We start from the raw sequence: 21,572 nt of genomic DNA, 5'->3' as shown, positions 1-21,572 counted from the left end.
CTGCAGAACCAGAATGCGTAGGAAAGAAATATACAGTAACCACCTCTTATTGTGGCTTTGTCTTCTGTGGCTTCAGTTACCCACAGTCAACCACAGTCCAAAAATAGGTGAGTACTGTATAATAAGATATTTTGTGTGTGCGTGTGTGAGAGAGAGACAGAGAGATTGAGATATTATATTAACATAATTTTTATTACAGTGTATTATAATTTTCACTTTATTATTATTTATTATTGCTAACCTCTTACTGTACCTAAATTATAAATTTAATTTTACCATAGGTGTTTATTTGCCATCCATTTATTTTATTTGGTAAACTGTCTGTTCAATCCTTTTCTCCCTTTTTTGTTTAAGTCATTAATTTTCTTATTATTTGTTCCAAGAGTTATTTATATATTTTAGATGAAATTTCTTTAGCCTATGCAATTTGCAAATATTTTATTCCAGTCTATTCCTTGTTGTTCATTCTCTTAACAGTGTCTTTCAAATAATAGAAAGTTTTTATTTTAATGTAGTTCAATTTATCATTTTTTTAAATCTTTGAATCATGTTTTTGGTGTTCTATCAAAAAAATCTTGGCGTTACCCTAGGTCAAAAAGATTTTCTCACATGTTGTCTTCCAGCAATTAGACTGTGATCCATTTTGAATTAGTTTTTGTATATAAAGTATGGATTAAAGTTCTTTTTTTTTAAAAAAAAAAAAAAAGGAACATTTTTCCAGCATTATTTTCTGAAAAAAAAAAAAAACAAAAACTTTTTCCAATAAATTGCTTTTGCACTTTTGGGAAAAATAAGTTGTCCTTATCTGCATGAGTTTATTTCTGAACTTCCTACCGGTCCCACAAATCTATTTGTCAATTTTGTGGTTAATAATACACTATCTTGATTACTGTAGCTTTACAAGTTTTGAAAACAGGTAGTATTAGTCCTCCAACTTTATTCTTTTGACAGGTTGCTTTGCTATTCTAGTCTCCCTCATTTTCCTGTGAACTTGAGAATGAGCTTGTAAATTTCTTTAAAAGCCTGCTGCAATTTGATTGAGACTGCCTTGAATCTGTAAATTAACTTGGGAGAAGATTGAAATCTTAACAATATTGAGTCTTCCAATACATAAACACTGTTAAGAATTTTAAAAATAATTTTAGGATGTTTTTGCACCTATGCTCATGAAAGATATTATAATATAATTTATTTTCTTGTAATATCATGTTGCAGTTATGGTATCAGAGTAATGTTATCATAGCACAATTTATGATGAAGTTCCATTTATATTCTGAAGGAGTTTGTATAGAACTGGTATTATATCTTTCTTAAATATTTGCATGAATCTACCAGTGAAGACATCCAGACCTACAATTTTCTTATTTGGAAGTCGTGTAATAAAAATTTTAATTTATTTTATAGGTATAGGTGTAAAAGGTATATATATAAAAGGTACCTATTTTTTCTTGAATGAACTTATCATTTTAATATCTCTTTTATTTCTGATATGATAATTTGTGTCTTCTTTCTTCTTTTTCCTGATCAGTTTGGCTAGATGTTTATAAATAGTGTTGATCTTCAGAATAAACCAACTTTAGGTTTTATTGATTTTACCTATTGTTTTTCCATTAAAAATAATGATTTCTGCTCAAGTCTTTATTATTTCTTTTCTTTTGCTTTGGGTTTAATTTGATTCTTTAGTTTCTTAAAGCAGAAGCTGAGTTCATTTATTTGATTTTTGTTCTTTTTAAATATAGGTGTTTAGTGCTATAACGTTTTCCCTTGTTATTGGTAGAGATCAGAATTTCTCGATCGAGGTACTATTGACATTTTGGAACTGGATACTGCTTTATTATGGGGAGCTCTCCTGTGCATTGTAGGAGGTTTAGCAGAATCCCCGATTCCTTCCTACTGGATGTCGATAGCATCTCTCCTCTTCCTCACCATTGTGACAATCAAAAATGTCTATAGACATTACTCAATGTCCGCTGAAGGCAAGTGGGCAAAATCACCTGAGCTGAGAATCACTGATTTAGGCGCATCTCATGAATGTTGGTATATTGTGTTTTCATTTACGTTTGCTCAAAATACTTTATAATTTCCTCCTTTGATTTTTTCTTGATCCGTGGGCTTAGTTTACAAACATTTGAGTATTTTTCCAGAGATCTTCCTGTTCTGTTATTAGTTTTTTATTTAAGTCATTGTGCCCAGAGAAAGTATTTTTTATGACCTAAATCTTTTTAACTTTGTCAAAAGTTAAGCCCAGAATGTGGTCTATCGTAGTAAATATTCCTTGTGCACTTGAAAATAAAGTGTATTCTGTTGCTGTTGGGTGGAATATCACATAGATGTCAAATAGGTCAAGTTGGTTGATAGTGTTGTTCGAGTCTTCTATACACTTATATTCTCTATAGTTCTAGTAGCTATTGAGAAAGTGGTGTTGAAGTCTCAAACAATAATTATAGATTTGTCCATTTCTCCTTACAATTCTATCAATTTTTTCTTCATGTATACAAAAGCTCTGTTATTAAGGGTACAACAACTTAGGGTTGTTATGTTCTCTGGGTAGATTGAGCTTGTTGTAATTGTGAAGTGACTCTATCCATGTTAATACTATTTGCTCTGAAACGTATTCTGCTTTAGACTAACATTGCCATTTCCTTCTCTTTGGATTAGGGTACGCATGGTATATCTTTTCCTATCCTTTTACTTTTAACCTACTCTGTCTTTATTTTTGAAGTTTTCTCACAGAAAATATATAGATAGGTTTGCTTTGTTATCAAATGTGTCAATCTTCACATTATAATTGGGTGTTTACATAAATTCAATTTAATAAGATTATTAATATGGTTGGGTTTAAATGTATGATCTTATTTTATCTTTGTTTTATCTGTTTTTTGTTTCCATTTTATCCCTTTCTTATCTTCCTTTAGATAAATTATAAATTTCTATAATTTGAGTTTACCTACTTTTTGACTTATTAGCTATAATTCTTTTTGCATTACTTTACTGATTGGTTTAAGGTTTATAGTATGCATCTTTATCTTATCACAGTCTTTTTTTCCAGTGATATCATACTACTTCATGGATAGTGTAAGAAACATAGTAGTATACTTTCATTTTTCTTTTCCCATCCTTATGCTGTTCCTGTTACACATTTTATTTGTACATACGTTATTACCAGTACATTGTAATTATTTTTGATTAAATGATCTATTACTCTTTAAGGACATTTAAATAATAAGGAAACAGTCTTATAGATTTCCCTATATAGGTACCATTTCCATTGCTCTTCGTGTCATTGTGTAGACCCACATTTCCATCTACTGTAATTTTAATTCTTCCTAAAGGACTTTCTTGAACATCAATTAAAGTTTAAGTAGTTGTAGATAAATTCTTTAAATTTTTATGTGTCAAAAAGTCGTTATTTTGTCTTCATTTTCAAATATATTTTATCTGAGTATAAAATCTGGCTGGCAGTATTTTTCTTTCAGTACTTTAAAGTTTTCACTCCATTTATTTCTCGCTTAATTGTTTCTAATGAGAAATCTACCATTATGCTTATTCTTGTTCTTTTGTACCTAACATGTCTCACTTCTCAGGCTGCTTTTAGAATTTTCTATGTATCATTAGTTTTGAGCAGTTTGCACACTATGTATTTTGGTGTGATTTTCTTCATATCTCTCAACATATACTTAGCATTTATTGATATTATTGGATCTGTGCATTTATATTATATATTTCTTCAGATGTGGAAGAAAAACTTGTCCATATTTCATCTTATATTTCTTCTCCTCTCTCCCATCTCCTTTGAGGACTCCAATTACATGAATATTAGGAAATTGTCCCACAGATCAGTGGTGCTTTTTTCTGTTTCTGTTCTGTTTCATTTCAGGAAGTTTCCATTACTATGTCTTTAAATTCAGTAATATTTTTTCAGCAATATCTAATCTGTTGTTTCTCCTATCTAGTTTATTTTTCACCATGGGTACTATTGTTTCCATTTCCAAAGGTTTTATTTTGGTCTTTTACAAAAGTGTCTTTCATGTTTCTACTTAACTTTTCAACATATGGAACACAGTTATAATAAATGTTAGGTGGTGTTGTCTGCTAACTAAAACTTCTGACAGTTCTGGGTCAGCTTCAATTAATTGATTTTTGTCTTTTTCATGGATTGCAACCTGCTTCTTTGTGTGTTAGGTAATTTTTGAATAGGCATCAGAAATTATACACTTTACATTATTGGGTGCTGTATATTTTGCATTTTGACATATATTCTTGAATTTAATTCTGTGATACAGTTAAGTTAGTGCAAAACAGCTCATCCTGTTGGGACAGTTTTTGATTTGGCAGGTGGAACCTGAGCACACTAATTATTCACCTTCCTGAAGCAAGACCCTTTATGAGTCCTCTAACCAATGCACTGGTATTTATGAAGTTTTCCAGTCTGGCTGGTGGAAACTAGCACTGTTCCCAGTCCCGTATGAGTGCTGGCTGTTGTTCTCTCTCATCCTTTCAGCTGGTTCTTCCCTGGAACTGGGTAGTTTCCTCATACACATGCACTAATAAGCATTCTGCTTATCACTTGAGGATGTATCTTCTGCAGATCTTTGGGGTTCTCTCGCTTTGTAGTTTTCTCTTTTCTGCTACTCTGCTTTGCAAAGCCTAGCCACCTTGGATTTTACAGACTCTCGGCTTATTCCCTCAATTCAGGGAGTTCACTTGACTCTGCCTGTACTTCCCCTCCTTAAGCTGCTGCCTGGAATTTCTCTGAAGGCAGTAAGCTGGAATCAACTTAGGCTTATTTTATTTGTTTCTCATTTGTCATGGATCACTGTTTTTTGTTGCCCGATGTCCAATGTCATGAAAATCTTGGTTTTATTTATTGTTTCTAGTTTTTTTCCCCCCATTTCAAGTAGGATGGTAAATCTGGTTTCCATTAGTCCAGTTTTGGAAGAAGTGGAAGTTTCTCATTTCCGTTCATTTTAGAAATTGATTGGAATGGCTATCATATTTTTAAAAATATCTTCAAATAATTAGAGAGCTAAATAAATGAAGTACAGAGTTGTCTATGCTTATTGTATTATGATACTGATTTTTATATTCCACCTATCAATTACACAAACGTTTTTGTTAAAATTCAGTTATTGTATTTCTGTTTTCCCCAATGTTGATTATTGTTCTTGAAAATAAATAGTAATATGTTGCATTTCTCTTTTTAAAAATACGATTCAAAATCCATCAAAACTATTTGGGATATTTTTGATATAGGTTAAATAATACATTTGTGGCTGTATTTTTAAGCATGCAGATATGAGAGCTTTCATAAGTGACGTAATTTTCAGCAACAAAATCACATACTGCTCCAAACACTAACTGATAGCACTTCTCTAATATATTTTGCATGACAAGTGCCTTTAAAAACAGGTAGGTTCTCACTCTTTGTTAAAAAAAACTCACCTTTACCTTGAAGGAATAGATTATATATTTATTTTGAGAAAGATATCTTCTGGGTAGCACATTACTGACAATCACTAGTTCTCCCTGAACAGGTTAGCAAATTGGGCTTAATGCGGCTTGAAACCGCATTAAGAAAAAATTTGGAAAACATTGTAAAGGTTTGTCTGCATTCTCTGGATGCTCAGATCCCAAATGTCTCACTAATCATGATGGTTCTGTATTATCATTTGCAACCATGTCAAGGCAACAAACACACCTAGCATGAGATTCAAACAGCTTGGATAATTTCAAATCATTTTGGTTTACTTCCTGTCTTATCTAATTACATCCTCATTGTTTTCAACATTTTGATGTGCTTGGTAAAAAGATCAAACTAAAAGTGGAAGTTTCTGCCAATTTTTCTTTGTCTGTGGATTATTGCTATTATGTTTAGTCCATGTTTTTTGCAAGATGGCATGAAGTCTATGGCATGAAGCCAGGACTGACCCCACCTCTATACTTAGAACTTCTGCCCTTCTCCCAGCATGCCTCAGTGACCATATGTGACACTTGCTTCTTTTCCATGTGAATATATTAGGACACCAGTATAAATCCATATATGATGTGTTAGAAAAGCTTACTTTCCTATTTTTTTTAATTTAAAATATATAATTAAAAGTTCTTATATTTTGGTCCACATTCCACCACGGAGAGAGGATTGACTTGGCTTTAAGGTATAATGTCTCTTGTTGATATACTCAGCTAAATTAGAGAGCTACAAGAAAGGACAGAATTGGACTCCTGAGGCTATAACTATTGAGTAATGGAAGCAGACAGACCACTCAAGCAGCTACTGTCACAATAAGGAGCCTTTAAGAAGAAAACCCTCTGAGAATGAAGGGACATATAGGGATTGTATTTAAAAAATTAAACTCATATAACTACTACTGGAATATATAACCAAATCTCTTGTAAAAGAAAACTCCTTGCCAGTTAAAGAATAAGACCAAGATGATGTACTTTCCTGCATCAGAGAAATCCTATACCCAGTACCAGGAAATTCTATGCACAGATATATTAATCGATATATTAATGGAGCTGAAGTTCTGCTGTCAGCAGATCTTGTCATTCAATGAAGCAAGCTCAGGTGGATAAAAACATGAAGAATTACATTTTAAAGAACAGGTTTTAGTTTTGGAAAGAATTTTATGACTTAGTTAAGTAGTTTTTTTTAATACCAAGCTTGCACTCATTTCCCTGATTTACAGGTGCTATGCTTCCTTAGTGTCTAATTTTAAACTTGTCCTGTCAGGTTTGAAATGTATGATTTTGGCAATCTTTGCAACTGTGCAAAGCATGCATTTCAAGACACAGTGGTCTTCAGGCTTCTACTTCCTCAATACTAGATTGTTCCCGAAAGAATGTATGAAGGATGAATGGATCAGAAAAGACATTATGCTGGAGATGAGAATCAAAATCCTGACCCTAAAGTATTTTGTTGACAGTTGACCTTTTACCTTCCACATTGAAATACTCTGTGTGAGGGTCATGCGGTTTAATGCATTGCTGCAACTTGGAGGAAAAGGTGCAATGTAAAGCATTCCCGTATGGTCCAAAACCTGCCGTAATGGCCATCAGTGGCTCTTCCTTTTCTGAGAGGAGTATCTGAGTTTCATGATATCAGATAATCATCCTTGCAACAGGAATTTCAAGTTTCTGGAAGTTTCTCTTTCCTTGCAAGTCACTGTCAATTCAATCATTGAGTAACATGTTCCTGTGTGACAGGAGCAGATTAGCAGATGATCCCAGAAAAATCTAAGCACTGAAGATAGAATGCTAAGGATTTTTAAATTATTTCTTTATTTAAAAAAATTGATACTTCTTTCCTCTTTTTACTTCATGTTTTGTGCATCCCCTTAGAACTATTGGCAAGATCAGGGGCTAAGAGAAAATTAAAAAGTATTTATTGAATTTAGAAACATCAGCAAGAATTTATTCTATCTTCAATATGAGATAGCTCTGCAGTAGCACTATAAAGTAGAAAAACAGATTTTTACAAACCATACTTTTCATTTTATGATGTTTTAAAAGACATGGTTCATGTACATATAATTCATGGTGAAAGATAGAATAATTTTTAAGTTATACATAGATTAATGCCCATATGTAAATATACATATATATATACACACATAATTTCACCATGTAATTGATACATCTCATTAATGCCTCAAAATCATGGTTGCAGAATTATGATTGTTCTAGGGTAAGGCTAGTTTTTTGAAAAAGAAGTTAGTTTGAAAACTACTTACAAATAACTGCTAGGTGCTGTATAAGCAATATGCAATTATGGGAAAATAATGTAGGTAGTGTATGAACAGCTGAGATTGCGGAAACTGCATTGTATTTCTCTGGTGGCATGTGTTTACTATAAGGTTTTTGCTGACAAAGATTTTACATGCTGTTTTAGGCCAGGGTTCTGAGAAGCAGAGCCTGAGGCAGGGATTTTTGTACAGGTGAATTACTGAGGGGACACTTTCAGGACAAACCTATAGGGGGGGAAGGGAAACGAGATAGAGCACGATAAGAAACGAGGCAAGTCAAGGTTTTAGGAGAATATTAGCTTCAGACTGATCCCCCAAGGAATTTTAATGTTTAAATGCAACAAAAAGTTCGCATTGCCTGTGGGTAAGGTGGCTGAACTGTCATAACCTCACTTCAGTCTGCCACAGGCCATAGGACACTTGTAGGATTAGTACAATTTTCCAGTCATGTCCTGGTGAGGTGGCAATCCTCTGGAACAGTCACAGCAACTGGATGATGACTGCACTTGCCTGGTAAGGGAATCTGGACAGGACACCAGGAGTGTCTGCAATGCAATTTTAGGAGGAAAAAAAATACTCAAAAGAATATTAAACACCCCAAGTACATTGAGATCGCCAACTGGTAGCTCTTAATTCAGGAAGACTTTGGAGCCAACTAGCAACAATGATATGTCATTTGTGGGAATTCCTGGCAGAAAAGGAAGCTCAGCAATACTTAGGGACATTTTAACCCTCTCCATAATGTTTTCATGCTTTCTATGCCAGCCTCCCTGGGCCTGATGCATCAGATGACATTCGCTGTGTAGTAACCTGCTGGAGGTAGGAGACTGGCCTTATCTGATGGGTACCTGCCTTGGGTATTCCAGGGATTTGGTCCTACTAGCTTTATGCATTCTCAATTTCCATTGGGCCATCACAAAAAAAAGAAATATTTCCTGTTCCTTAGATAGTATATCATACAGAGATAAAATGTACATAATCAGTTGTGGCAGGCACTTAGAGGAGAGAAAGATTAGGTTTCAATTTGCCGGAGACATGGCTTCCGGCAACGGCTGGCCCACTACAGGGCATGCCAATTCATTGCAGTTGACCACATATTTCCGCCTAATATCTTGTGAACACAAACCGGATGCATCTGATTAAGTGCTCCCAGCTCTGGCTGTAATAAGTGGCTCGCTGGCAGTGTGCCTCCTTCCAGCTATTCTGGGAGCTGGGCTTGGAGCTGCTGAGGTTTGGCATGCACACCTCAGAGGCTTCCTCAGCTGGGCCAGGTGCCTGGCAGTATTCCTCTTCATTATTTTATTCTGACTCCTTGTAGCTTCTCCCCGCAACCCCACTTTTCCCTCCAAACCATGCCTTGCTCAGCAGACCTTGCCTCGCTTTGTTCCCCATGGATGCTACATATCTTCTTTTGGCCTGGCTGCCTGATTTGGAGCAGTGCAGAGAGCCCCACGCCAGGATCAGCTGGAGCGCCACTTGCAGTGAGCACGTTTATTAAATTTGGTCAATGACAGCCAGTTCGGGTCCCTGGCAAGCAAGCTTGTACAAAGTATTTCCTGTTGGAGATGATGATAGATGGTTTAGTGATTAACAACACAGACTCTAGAGCTAGACTCACTGCATTTTGGCAATGTCACTTATTGGCTGCGTTGCCTTGTGCAATGTGCTGACTTTCCCATGACTCAGAAAGATCATCTATAAAATGGGAATAATAATAGTATCTCCTTCATAGGGTCGCTATGAGGATTAAATGAGTTAGTGCATATAAATGACTATGAATAGGTCCTGGCACATAGAAAAATGCTGATGAAGTGTTAGCAACTTTGACTAGCATTGTTTATATAGCTAACGTAATTTTTATTATTTATGTAGCTCACTTGTTCTAAGCAACTGAAAGTCTCTAATATTGTAGCTGAGGAATTCTCATTATAACTCTGTGTTACTATGTTCTATCTCATCAATAACAAAATTACATCACAAAGAAATTGACTGTGTCTCACATTAAAGTACTAATTTTATTCAGTAATTTTAAAAAATGAGTTTGACTTATTTCTAATGACTTGGAAAGATACACAAAATATATAATTGAGAAGCAACTGAAAATCAGAAAACAATGTGCATGATATGATCATATGATTCCATTTCATGTTAAAAACATTCATATATGTAATAATGTATGTAGTTATAGTCATATAGACATTATAACATGGAGAAAATTATTAATCTTTATGATAACTGGCACAGAAATTATTTTGAGGAAAGGATTATCTTTGTTGAAAAGAAGCTTTGAAAAGACCCTTGTACATCAGAAAAGTGCCTCAGCCTGAGGACTGAAGTTCACGGGGAAGGAGGCAGAGGCTCAGTATGATAAAGAAGGGCAGTGGGCAGGTTCAAGGCTCGGTGCAGTGTTAGGGAAAGTCAAAGAGAAGTGAATTCCCAGTTGGTGGTGGTGGTGAAGGAAGACTTAGAAAAGAATTGCCATAGGGTGAAGAAGACTTCAGCAAATTCTACATCACTCCCTAATGCTCTGTGGAGTGAATTTCCTTTGTATAGAGTGTAGAAAAATGCTACCACCAGCTTCCAGATTGGAAAGGGGAAGAGATGCGTTCATCTGGAGATGGCCAGCGTCTCAGTTACAGGTACAGGTACACGGACATGCATATATGAGGACATACACATACACACACATGCACACACACACATACACAGACACGGCAGACAGACAGACAGACACACACACACGCATCAGTCAAAAGCTAAGAGACCACATCCCAGACTGTTGTGTGGTTACATGAACAGGAGCATATGATTGTACTGTGTAAAGAGGGTTCATAGTTTAAACTCTCTGTCTCTCTCCCTTTCTCTTTGTCATGAGGAGTATGTATCCATGTTTGGGTAAAAAGGCAAACAGCGTGTTTCCATGTCCCTTGGTGGAATGCAGTATGGGGCCTCTAGCTAGCTAGCTCGGGATTTCTGAGCCCAGGAATCCATCACGGTTGCCTTTACTGCAAGTATGAGTGCCCAGGAGGATCTGGGCTTCTGGGATGAAAGTGTGTCTGTTTAGCTATGCAGTCTGGAGGGCCCTGCTCTCCCTATATTTTCTGCTAACTTTCTCAAATGGTCTGACACGGAAGAAAAACAACTGACATTATGTAATGAACAATTCTATTCCAGGCCCACTCCCTTATGTTTTCACCTTTATCATCCTTATTAGCTCTCCGAGTTAGTTATTGCAGGATATTTTTTACAGATGAAGGAATCGAAGCTTAGAAAGATTTAGCTAATCGCTCAAGGTAGTACAACGAGCCAGTTCTGAAATCACTGATGAAACTCAACTATTTTTTGTTGTTGTTTCTAATTCCAGTCCCAAGTTCCTCCACCACATAGGGTCCCAACCTTCCTGCAAATAAATGTTCAACCCCCAACTCCCCAGGAGCACCCCATTTCTGACTTTTTATCTGATCTCATGGCCCCCTATTACTCCTTATTGATAATCCCTGCAGGGTGCCCACTTCATTCTTCACATGGCTTGTAATTCCACCAATTTCTTTTCCGATTGTTCTGTAGTTTTGTTTTAGTCTAGGTATCATATGGAATTTTTCTTTTTCTCAGTAATTTCAAGAAATGTTCTAATGGACTGGCTCTTTGAAGGTAGAATATTTTTTCCCTTTTTTCCCATTCCTTGAGACCAGCATACTGCCTAGTGAGACACAATTGCTCAATAAATATCGGATGGACAGATGAATGAATGAATGAATGAATATGCTAGAGCTGTATCACAGTCTACGGTTTTCTGACAGACTGTACCCTACTGGACACTTCTTTGTCCGTCTTTCTTTAACTCAAAGCGAAAACATTCTCTTTTCCCCCACAATCTTTTCCTTTCTTTCTTTCTTTTTTTTTTTAGGCGGCGTCTCGCTTTGTTGCCCAGGCTGGAGTGCGGTGGCGCAATCTCGGCTCACTGCAAGCTCCGCCTTCTGGGTTTACTACATTCTCCCGCCTCAGCCTCCCAAGTAGCTGGGACTACAGGCGCCCGCCACCACACCCAGCTAATTTTTTGTATTTTTAGTGGAGACGGGGTTTCACCGTGGTCTCCATCTTCTGACCTCGTGATCCATCCGCCTCGGCCTCCCAAAGTGCTGGGATTACAGGCGTGAGCCGCCGCACCCAGCCCCTTTTCCTTTATTTCTACCGTCAAAGTTTGCGTCCCTTCCTTTCTCTGCACTTGGTCCTGTGGAACTCCCAGAAGCTGTGCGTCCACAGTAGCAGCAAGACTTGTTCCTTCTGAGAAAGGCTTAGCAAAGGAAAATAAAGTCCAGGGGGTTCCCAGGCCTCATCCAGTGAGATAGATGAGAGGCCCATTAACAAAACTAGAACCTTTTCCATAGCTTTAACATTTGTGGATGCCAATTATATTATGTGAATCGCTGACTCTCGGTATTTTAAAACTGTAAAACATAAGTCCTTGAACCATATTCGTATTTCATTTATGAGAGTATAAAGTCTCTTGAGAGGAGAGTGTCACGCTTAAATCACTACCATCCATTAATCCTGATGGGGAGGAGGCCATTATCTGTGTGAATGTGCTGAAATCATGCCATCTTGTGACCAATTGAAATATGACATTTGTTGGTTTTTAAAATTCTGACGGTGAGGAACCACAAGTTGCCAGGAGTTCCTTGCTTTAGAATCAGTCTTCTTCACTGCACTGGGGAAAAACTGACCTTCCTTCCCGCTCATCTCTTTGGTGCTTAGCATCTCCTCTTCTAGAAAAAAAGTTCATTTTTTCCAAAAGTTATTTCATCTTGTGAAAGGTTGGATTGTTAATCCATGCAGCCAAATGACTATGCTACTAGAAGGGACGTGCTAGGTTTTCTTTAGAACCGTATTGGATATTTTTATTTCTTTGAATTTTAGAACCTAAAGCAATCAATCAATATCTCACGTGTGCTTTCCTTCACTTTTCTCCCGTTGCCTGACTGCACAGATATCGATCAGGATCCCAACAAGCCTTTAGGAGACATACGGATAGATGAAATAAAAATAGGCCAGGAGTGTAATCCTAGGACTTTGAGAGGTTGTGGCAGGTGGATCACTTGAGGTCAGGAGTTCAAGACCAGCCTGGCCAACCTGGTGAAACCCTATCTCTACTAAAAATACAAAAATTGGGCGGGCGTAGGTCCCAACGACTCGGAAGGCTGAGGTAGGAGAATCGCTTGAACCCAGGAGAGGGAGGTTGCAGTGAGCTGAGATTGTGCTACTGCACTCCAGCATAGGTGACAGGGTGAGACCCTGTCAAAAAAAAAAAAAAAAAGGAAAATAAGTGATCAGATGGTGATTCTTCCATGAGACTGTGAAAGACCTATGTGAAACTCCACTAGGATCTCAGTAGATGTGAAAGGCAGGCTTAATGAGGATCTCACTGACTACTTTAATTACATTTATCCTAGTAATGCCCAAAGAAGGAGGAGGAATCTGAAAAGCCACTGCCACACCCAGGTCCTGCAAATGTAGAAAGTGAAGTCGTGTGGGAACTACTGATTTAAGGTCCCTGCCATTAGGCAGATAGTACAGTGACCCTGTAAAAACAACGGGTTTGGTCCACATTTATCATAATTTGATTAGAAATTTTGGTCACTGACACTGCTGCCCTAAAAGGTAAGTTATTATTAATTTTTAAATATTACGATTAAATAAAAATGATCTTTTTGTCCTGCTAATTTTTAAAGCAACCTTAAGCACAGTCAAAGGAATACAAATCTTTCTAGATGTTTCAAATTATTAAGTTATTCATTCCTTCTTTCTATGCTAATAAAAAGCAAACTCCTAAGGGCAATCATAGAGACTATGAATTGTTCCGGAGAAACTCGTCTTTTTTGCCTGATATTTACAGCAGTAATGACACTCAGAGGTTAAGTAAAATAGGATGTGGGTGACATTTTTTCTGTGTGCAGGATCATTTTTAATGGAAAGAAGTAGGGCTGCTGATACAGGTTATACTTTGTAATAATGACTCATTCTTGTAAATCGTGGTTCTGTAAATACTGGAGTTGATGTGAAACTTTTAATAAAGCAAGTTTTATGAAATTAGAAGGCATGTGCCTTGGTCAATTCTGAAATAAAGTCCTGAGGCTACTATGTCTGAAGCCCTGGTATGTTGATGTAGGTTCCTGGAACCCTGCCAGTCCTATCAGATCAGACAATCTGGAAATGTGGCCCTGGACTGCATTTTTGACAGTCAGGCCAGATGATTCCTGTGCTCACCAATATTTGAAAACCATTGCTCTGGAGTTCTCAATGTAGTAGAGATCTTTGTAAAATGATGCCAGTTCCACCCCCGTGAAGTCTTGAATTAATCGGTCTGGCGTGTGGCATGGGCATCTGGAATTTTAAAAACTCCTCAGGTGATTGTAATATGCAACCAACTTTAACAACCAATACTCTAGGACAGGGATTGGCATTTCTTTCTTTCATTTTTTTTTTTTTTTAAAGAAAAGAGCTAGATAGTAAATTTTTTGGCTTTGTAGGTTTTGCAGTTCCCGCAAAGAGAAAAGGAGAATGTATCTGCCAGTGAATGCACACCTTCTCCAGGAACAAGAATGGAATTTGAAAGCAAATATTTAACTTAAAATTTTTTTTGCACAAATATGAAAAAAATTCTCTGCCTCCACATTAAAAGTTCACTGTTGTGAAGTTCAGTGATTTATGGCGCGCATTCTGTTCTTCAGCTGTTTGGATTAGAAACTGGACTACGCAACACCCTTATCAGCTTCAGTTCACTTTAACCTAGGTCAAGGCTGTGTGGTGACTCCAGGCAGGTTAAGGTTTGAGGGACCAATGTGTGGGCTCCCAAGGAAGTGCTCAATGACTGTGGAGATTTAGATGGGGCCCATGGTACAACTGCTTTCACTTTCACACAATAGGAGCTGAGAAATTCAATACCGTTTCATCAAAATGGACTAAATTTGACCCTCCCCACACCATATACCATTGCTTTGAATTGGGTTAAATCACTTATCATCTCTGAGCTTCCGTTTCCTCAACTGTGAAACAATAACGTGTCTCAGGATCTTTGGGAGCATTCCAGGGGATCAAGAAGGTACAGGGCTGAGTTCATAGTCCACATCAATAAATATTGACTTCCTTTCTTGGCCTCCTTCTTCAGTTTTTCAGAGAAATGAAACTATTTTTTCCTGGTGCGTGCCTAGTGATAAATATATTCTTGATACATATTTTTAAATTCAGCAGTGGTATAAAGAGACCATAATGCCCACAAGTAACCAGCTTTAGTGAATGAACTAACTTAACAGGCAAGACCAGAACACAGTTTCACGCGTTTGTTCCAACTACTACCTTCGTGTTTGCTCTGTCTTAGCTCTCTTCATCCCTTAATGTATCTTGGGTGATTCCACGGTTTTCCAGTCCCTTTTAGGTATTATAAGAATATTACGGTCTGGCGCGGTGGCTCACGCCTGTAATCCCGGCACTTTGGGAGGTCCAGGCAGGTGGATCACGAGGTCAAGAGATCAAGACTATCCTGGCTAACAGGATGAAACCCCATCTCTACTAAAAATACAAAAAATTAGCCGGGTGAGGTGGCGGGCGCCTGTAGTCCCAGCTACTCGGGAGGCTGAGGCAGGAGAATGGCGTGAACCCGGGAGGCGGAGCTTGCAGTGAGCCGAGATCACGCCACTGCACTCCAGCCTGGGCGACAGAGGGAGACTCCGTCTCAAAACAAAAACAAAAACAAAAACAAAACAAAAAACGAAAAAAATACGAGAATGATACGGGTAGATGGAATGAGGAGTAATTTTAATGTTCTTCTTTATGTCTTTTTAAAAGACATAAAGAATATTACTAGTAATTTTTAGGTATTAAAATACCTCGTCAAATCAAAATAAGACTTTAATCTCCCCTTCAGTTCAAAGCGTTTCTCCTTCTCTCAGCTTGGCCCTACTCATGGCCTGGGGACATGCAGTGGAGAAGGGAATGTGATCCGGGCCACATTTAGCACAAAGGACACCTGATGGTCTTCGGCTCCCAGTCAGGTGGGACAAGAGGAGAATTGACTGGATTTCAGCAGCTGCTTGGGTCCCTCACCAGACTCGTTTGTGTAGGGTCTATGCAGCTGAATGGGGTGATGTTTCTGGAAGCTTTTGCTTGTTATTTGTGCCAGCTTTTTCACTTCTGTTTCCCCGGATTTTATTTTGCTTCTGTTTCCAGGCTGTCCAATAAGAGTCTTGTATTCCTCTGGACATGGTGATTGGTTTAGGGACTGGTCACGTGATTCCATTGGGGCCAATCAAAACTATTTCTGGGATTTTTATTGAAGCACCTTGTAAAGATATACTCTATTGTCGTTTTTTTTTTTTTATCCTGCTGTCATTGCTCAGAAGATGAAGCTATTGCTAATCATCTTGCTACCACAAAGAGATACCCTGAAAATGAGATAAGTGCAAATAAAAAGCAGATCTAAGAGAGGAAGAGAGTCTTGAGGATATCATACCAGTACTCATATTCATACATGTAGAAGCTAAGTCCCCTTATACTTCTTGATAATACTAGTTCTGGTTAGCACAACTTTCATGGTAGCATTCACTACCATGGAATGGTATTTTATATGGTAGATGTTTGTGTGGATGAGTGTTATATATACTCATCTCATCCTGATAACCACTCTGTTAGGTGTGTATTAATATCTTCCACTCTATAGATGAGAAAATGGAGTAATAAGGAAGACAACAAAATCTGTTCCAAGTCACATAGGTAGTAAGTAGCAGAGCCATGAGGAAAACAGGTCTCAAGCTATGCTCCTGACCCGATATCATATTGGAGGATTTAACTTGGCTCTACCAATGTTGTGAGTGCACGCAGACACAGGGCTTAGGAGAGAGATCAGAACTCAGTGCAGAGCTGAAGCACTGAGAAAGCTAAAAGCAAAGTCACTCTGGGATAACAGGCAAAGTAAGAACTTGGCATTTTTCACGTCTGTTGGAGAAGGCAAAACCTTATAAAAGTATTTATGACAAAGTCTAGAAGCAATTAAAATTTTACGTACTGAGACTCCTTTACAAATTGTGATAAGGGTTTTGGTACACGAACTGGATCAGAACAGCATAGAAAATCCAGAGAAAATTCAATATCACTTTTAAAGCACAAGAAAAGAGTCAAATGCAGATTGGCCAGTAACTAACTGAGATGTTTTGTCTGCTATATTATATTTTTACACGTTCCTGATTTTATACATATGTGTGTGTGTATGCACACATATGTACACATGCATCTGTATAAAATATATATGTGAAAAATATACATATATGTGTATATGTATATGTGCACACACACATATATATATGGAGTGAGATTATGAAATTGCTCATATACACTATATATTGTGTATGAACAATTTGTACATATATATACACTAAATAAATGACTATAACTCTTACTCCATAATAGGGGTTTGATCTTTGGTCTTTCTCAATATATTACTAACTGGATGTTAGGAAATCCCAAGTTAATGAACTCCTTCTGGTATTGCTATCAAAAGGCTGGATTGTTTATTCCTTGCCTGACTTTTGCAGCCTAATTTAAATACTTAATATAGACAATGTTGACAGCTAATGGAATGCAATTTTAACAGTTTCTATCATTCTTTAGTAGAAGAATGTAGGAATGAATTAATTTCCTATCACTGCCACAACACAATACCACACATCTAGCAGCAAAGAAAAACACAGATTTATTAACTTGCAATTCTCTAGATTAGGAGTTTGGCACGGGTCTCACTGGGTGATATGGTTTGGATCTGTGTCCTCGTCAATATCTCATGTTAGACTGTAATCCCCAGTGTTGGAGGTGGAGCCTGGTGGGAGATGATTGGATCATGGGGGCAGTTTCTCATGAATCGATTAGTACCATCCCCTCCATGAACCTGCCTGCAACTCTCTTCTTCCTGCTCTAGCCATGTGAGACATGCCTACTTACCCTTTGCCTTCCACCATCATTGTTAGTCTCCTGAGACCTCCCCAGAAGTGGAGCAGAAGCTGTTATGCTTCCTGTACAGCCTGCAGAAACATGAGCCACTTAAACCTCTTATTTTCATAAATTACCCAGTCTCAGGCATTTCTTTATACCAGTGCAATAATGGACTAACATATTGGGCTAAAATCAAGGTGCCCTCAGGGCAGTGTTTCTTTCTGAGAGTTCTTAGGAAGAATCTGTTTTCTGGACTTTTCCAGTTTTTAGGGGCTGCCCTCTTCACTCTTGGCCCTCTTCCTCCATCTGCAAAGCCAGCAAAGTCAGGCTGAGTTTCTTCTCATGCTACCACCTCTGGTGCTCTCTCCTGATTCTCTCTTCCACTTTTAAGGATCCTCATGATTACACTGGGCCCACCTGGATAAGCCAGGCTAAACTTTCTATTGTAAGGTCAGCTGATTAGGAACTATCATTTTACCAGCAACCTTAGCCTGACTTTGCTATGTTATGTTGCATATTCACACATTCTAGGGGTTAGAATGAGGAAACAAAGCATCGTAGGTGTTTTTACATTCTGTATTTGCATGAACTTCAAATATATGAAAATTATGGAGACCAGCTTCTTTATTGTGAATCTAGTTAATATTGTTTACATTTTTAAAAGACTAGTATAAAAGATGCCTTAAAATGGTACATTTGATATCAGGTATCCTGGGATCAAATAAAATATTTCTATTATTTTTTATTCATTATTATTTCTATTATTCTACTACTATTATTACCTATTATTTCTACCTCAACTCATCCAGTATTAATTATCTTTTTTAAAAATTATAATTTCTTTTAATGAGTTGAACTTTGTGATTCTTTAATGATATGTTTATTTAACAGTATGACATGTTTGTGGAAGATGATGTTTGTATATGTAGTACTTGAATAATTTTTCTCACATGATACATAACGTTTGATAAATTAGGAAATAGAATACAGTAGAAAAGATGACTAAATGATGTTATTTTGTAAAAATCATAGACTTGACCATTTTCTTTTATAAGCGTCTAATCATTCTCATGCAAAATAAGAGAAATTCCATTATCTTATATCTTATTCTAGCTAGAAAGTATACTACAGTGTGACTTCCAGCATAAAACAGATGAAGAAAATAGTTGTTGACCAAATACACAAAGACGAAAGGAACATTAAATCTATAAAATCAATTTATTTGTACATCATGCTCAATATTCTTTTTTGCACATCTATTTAATTCCATAAGTATTCATTGAACACAATGCAAGGCCCTCTTTAGTAATGAGGCGCTATTGAGAAAACAGCTCCCAGGCAATAAAAGAGGTGGACATATATAAATGATGATGATATGAAACAACTGTGATAAATAGTATGACAGAAGTGAAAATCTTACTAGTGCACAAGCTGCATGGAGGCAGAGGTTTCACTAAACACAAAGCGAAGAAATATACTCAATGATATGAACAGAATGTGCTATGGGAATATAAACAAGAAAACACAAAATGCCATGAGACAGAAGGGGAAAAAAGGGCTTTAGACACCATGATTTTGGAAAGTTTCACGCATTAAGAATTTAAGAAAAAATTGATAATTGAAACAGGTTTCATGCTCCACGCTTAACTTCTAAAAACGTTATCGTCCCTCTCTAACAGTAGGTGGCACTACAGATGCAGGCCTGGGCAGAAACATTGATTAGATTTGTGCCTACCTACTTAGGATGGGATTCTTCTACCTTCTGCGGCACTTTGCCTGGGGGAGCCAGACTAGAGGAAGACAAATACTGAAAGGAATAACACCAGTGGGGATTTTGTTCAGGGACGGGAATTCCATCCAAAACTTGGATTTTAATCCCTATTCCTTTGATTAAATGTACAATTTTTAAATTAAAAATTTTCAAGACTTTAAGTTTGAACTATAAATCTTATTTTATTTTTACATCCGATAATTTTGAAAAAATGCTTTTCTGAATTTGATATTTGAGATCAAATTCTTTTTCAAACAAAACCATTTTATGTATTTAATAAAATTGCCTTGGATATGTTAAAGTACAATGACAACTTTAAAACATCTGTATTATCTCAAACGTTTAATTGACTAAGATACATACAGATTTTATTTTAAACACTCAAATACAGATCTAACAACATCTTGCTAAGTACTGAAATTGTAAATCAAGTAAATCAGACTTACAAACATAGTAGATCAAATTCTTCTAAGCATTTTCCAATGGCTTGAGGCCCAGACCACACACACAACACACCATGATTCCCTACCTACTAACTGGCCTAAGCTGGAAATGATGCTACAGGCTGCTTTGTATGGTCACATTTTTTATTGCTAGTGAACAGGAGCTTTCTAAAACTCAGTCTTTTCCTTTTTTTTCAGAGGAAAAAAAAACATACTTAATTTTATGTTTGCAATGCTGTGCCTTTCTCTTAGGTAACCTGTCCCTTACATTCAAAGGGGATTTTCCCAGCACTTTGGGAGGCCGAGGTGGGCAGATTGCCTGAGCTCAAGAGTTCGAGACCAGCCTGGGCAACATGGTGAAACCCCGTCTCTACTAAATTAAAAAAAAAAAAAAATAGCTGGGCGTGGCACCTGTAATCCTAGCTACTTGGGAGGCTGAGGTAGGAGAACTGCTTGAACCCAGGAGGCGGAGGTTGCAGTGAGCCGAAATCATGCCACTGCACTCCAGCCTGGGTGACAGAGAGAGACCCCGTCTCCATTAAAAAAAAAAAAAATTCAAAGGGGATTTTCAGGTCCTCGTGCTTATAATCCCTTTTCTATAATTATTGTGTTACCTCTTCGTATAAGCCTAGTGTGTGCTGATGGAATTTGGAACTCCTTCCTTAGGCTGGTTACATCCCTTTTCACTTTCATTGTGCCTCACTCATCCACACTTTATAGACATTTAATTAATACGAGCCTATAACTTCCCTTTTATCCTAGAGCAAGGGAAGCAACTTTGTCTCAAATAGACTTCCCAGCACTGGACACCAGAGTCAAGGGGCACAGGTTTGAGCTTTTGATCAAAATGGTGCCAGACATCCAAGTCTCAGCAGTTGATCCTGAAATATGGTGAACTCTTCCAGCTTGAACTCACTTCTGCTTTCACATGTTTTCTGCCCACCGTGACCAAAAGTATCAGACATTTTTGTCTGATACCAACAGCATCAGATACTGTCAGAGATCATATTCACTCAACCCTGTAATTCTACACAGAAGGGATCTATGGTTTCTCTGTTGACCTGGTAGGTAGCGGTAGAAATAGGACTAGAACTCAAGGATCATTTTCTTTCTCTGCAACTCCACTTGTATGAGATGCTGGTTTATAGGGACAATTTTTGTCTTATGTAGTTATAAAATATTAGAGTCATTTTGCCTAATCCACTTATTATATAAAAGAAGAATCAATTGCCCCAAGAAGAATCAATTGACATAGCTAGTGACCTTAGGGAATGACTTGATTTTGTGAGCTTTAATGATAGCTGCTATTTATTGAAAAAGTACTATGTACTAGAAATGTAATTGCTGTTTTCCATGTATAGCAATAATATTGTAAGAAAGGTATTACTAACTAATTAACAGATTAAGTAATTGAGACTAAAATGTTAGTTAACTTCTTTAAGGTAAGAAAAGAGATGAGGAGTCCAGGCACGGTGGCTCCCACCTGTAATCTCAGCACTTTGGGAGGCTGAGGTGGGTGGATCATCTGAGATCAGGAGTTCAAGACCAGCCTGGTCACCATGGTGAAATACTCTCTCTACTAAAAATACAAAAATTAGTCAGGTGTGATGGTGCACAGCGCCTGTAATCCCAGCT

The sequence above is a fragment of the Theropithecus gelada genome, chromosome 11 (genome assembly GCF_003255815.1).
Source record: "Theropithecus gelada isolate Dixy chromosome 11, Tgel_1.0, whole genome shotgun sequence".
NCBI lineage: Eukaryota > Metazoa > Chordata > Mammalia > Primates > Cercopithecidae > Theropithecus > Theropithecus gelada.
Note: the sequence above shows the minus strand (reverse complement) of the source record.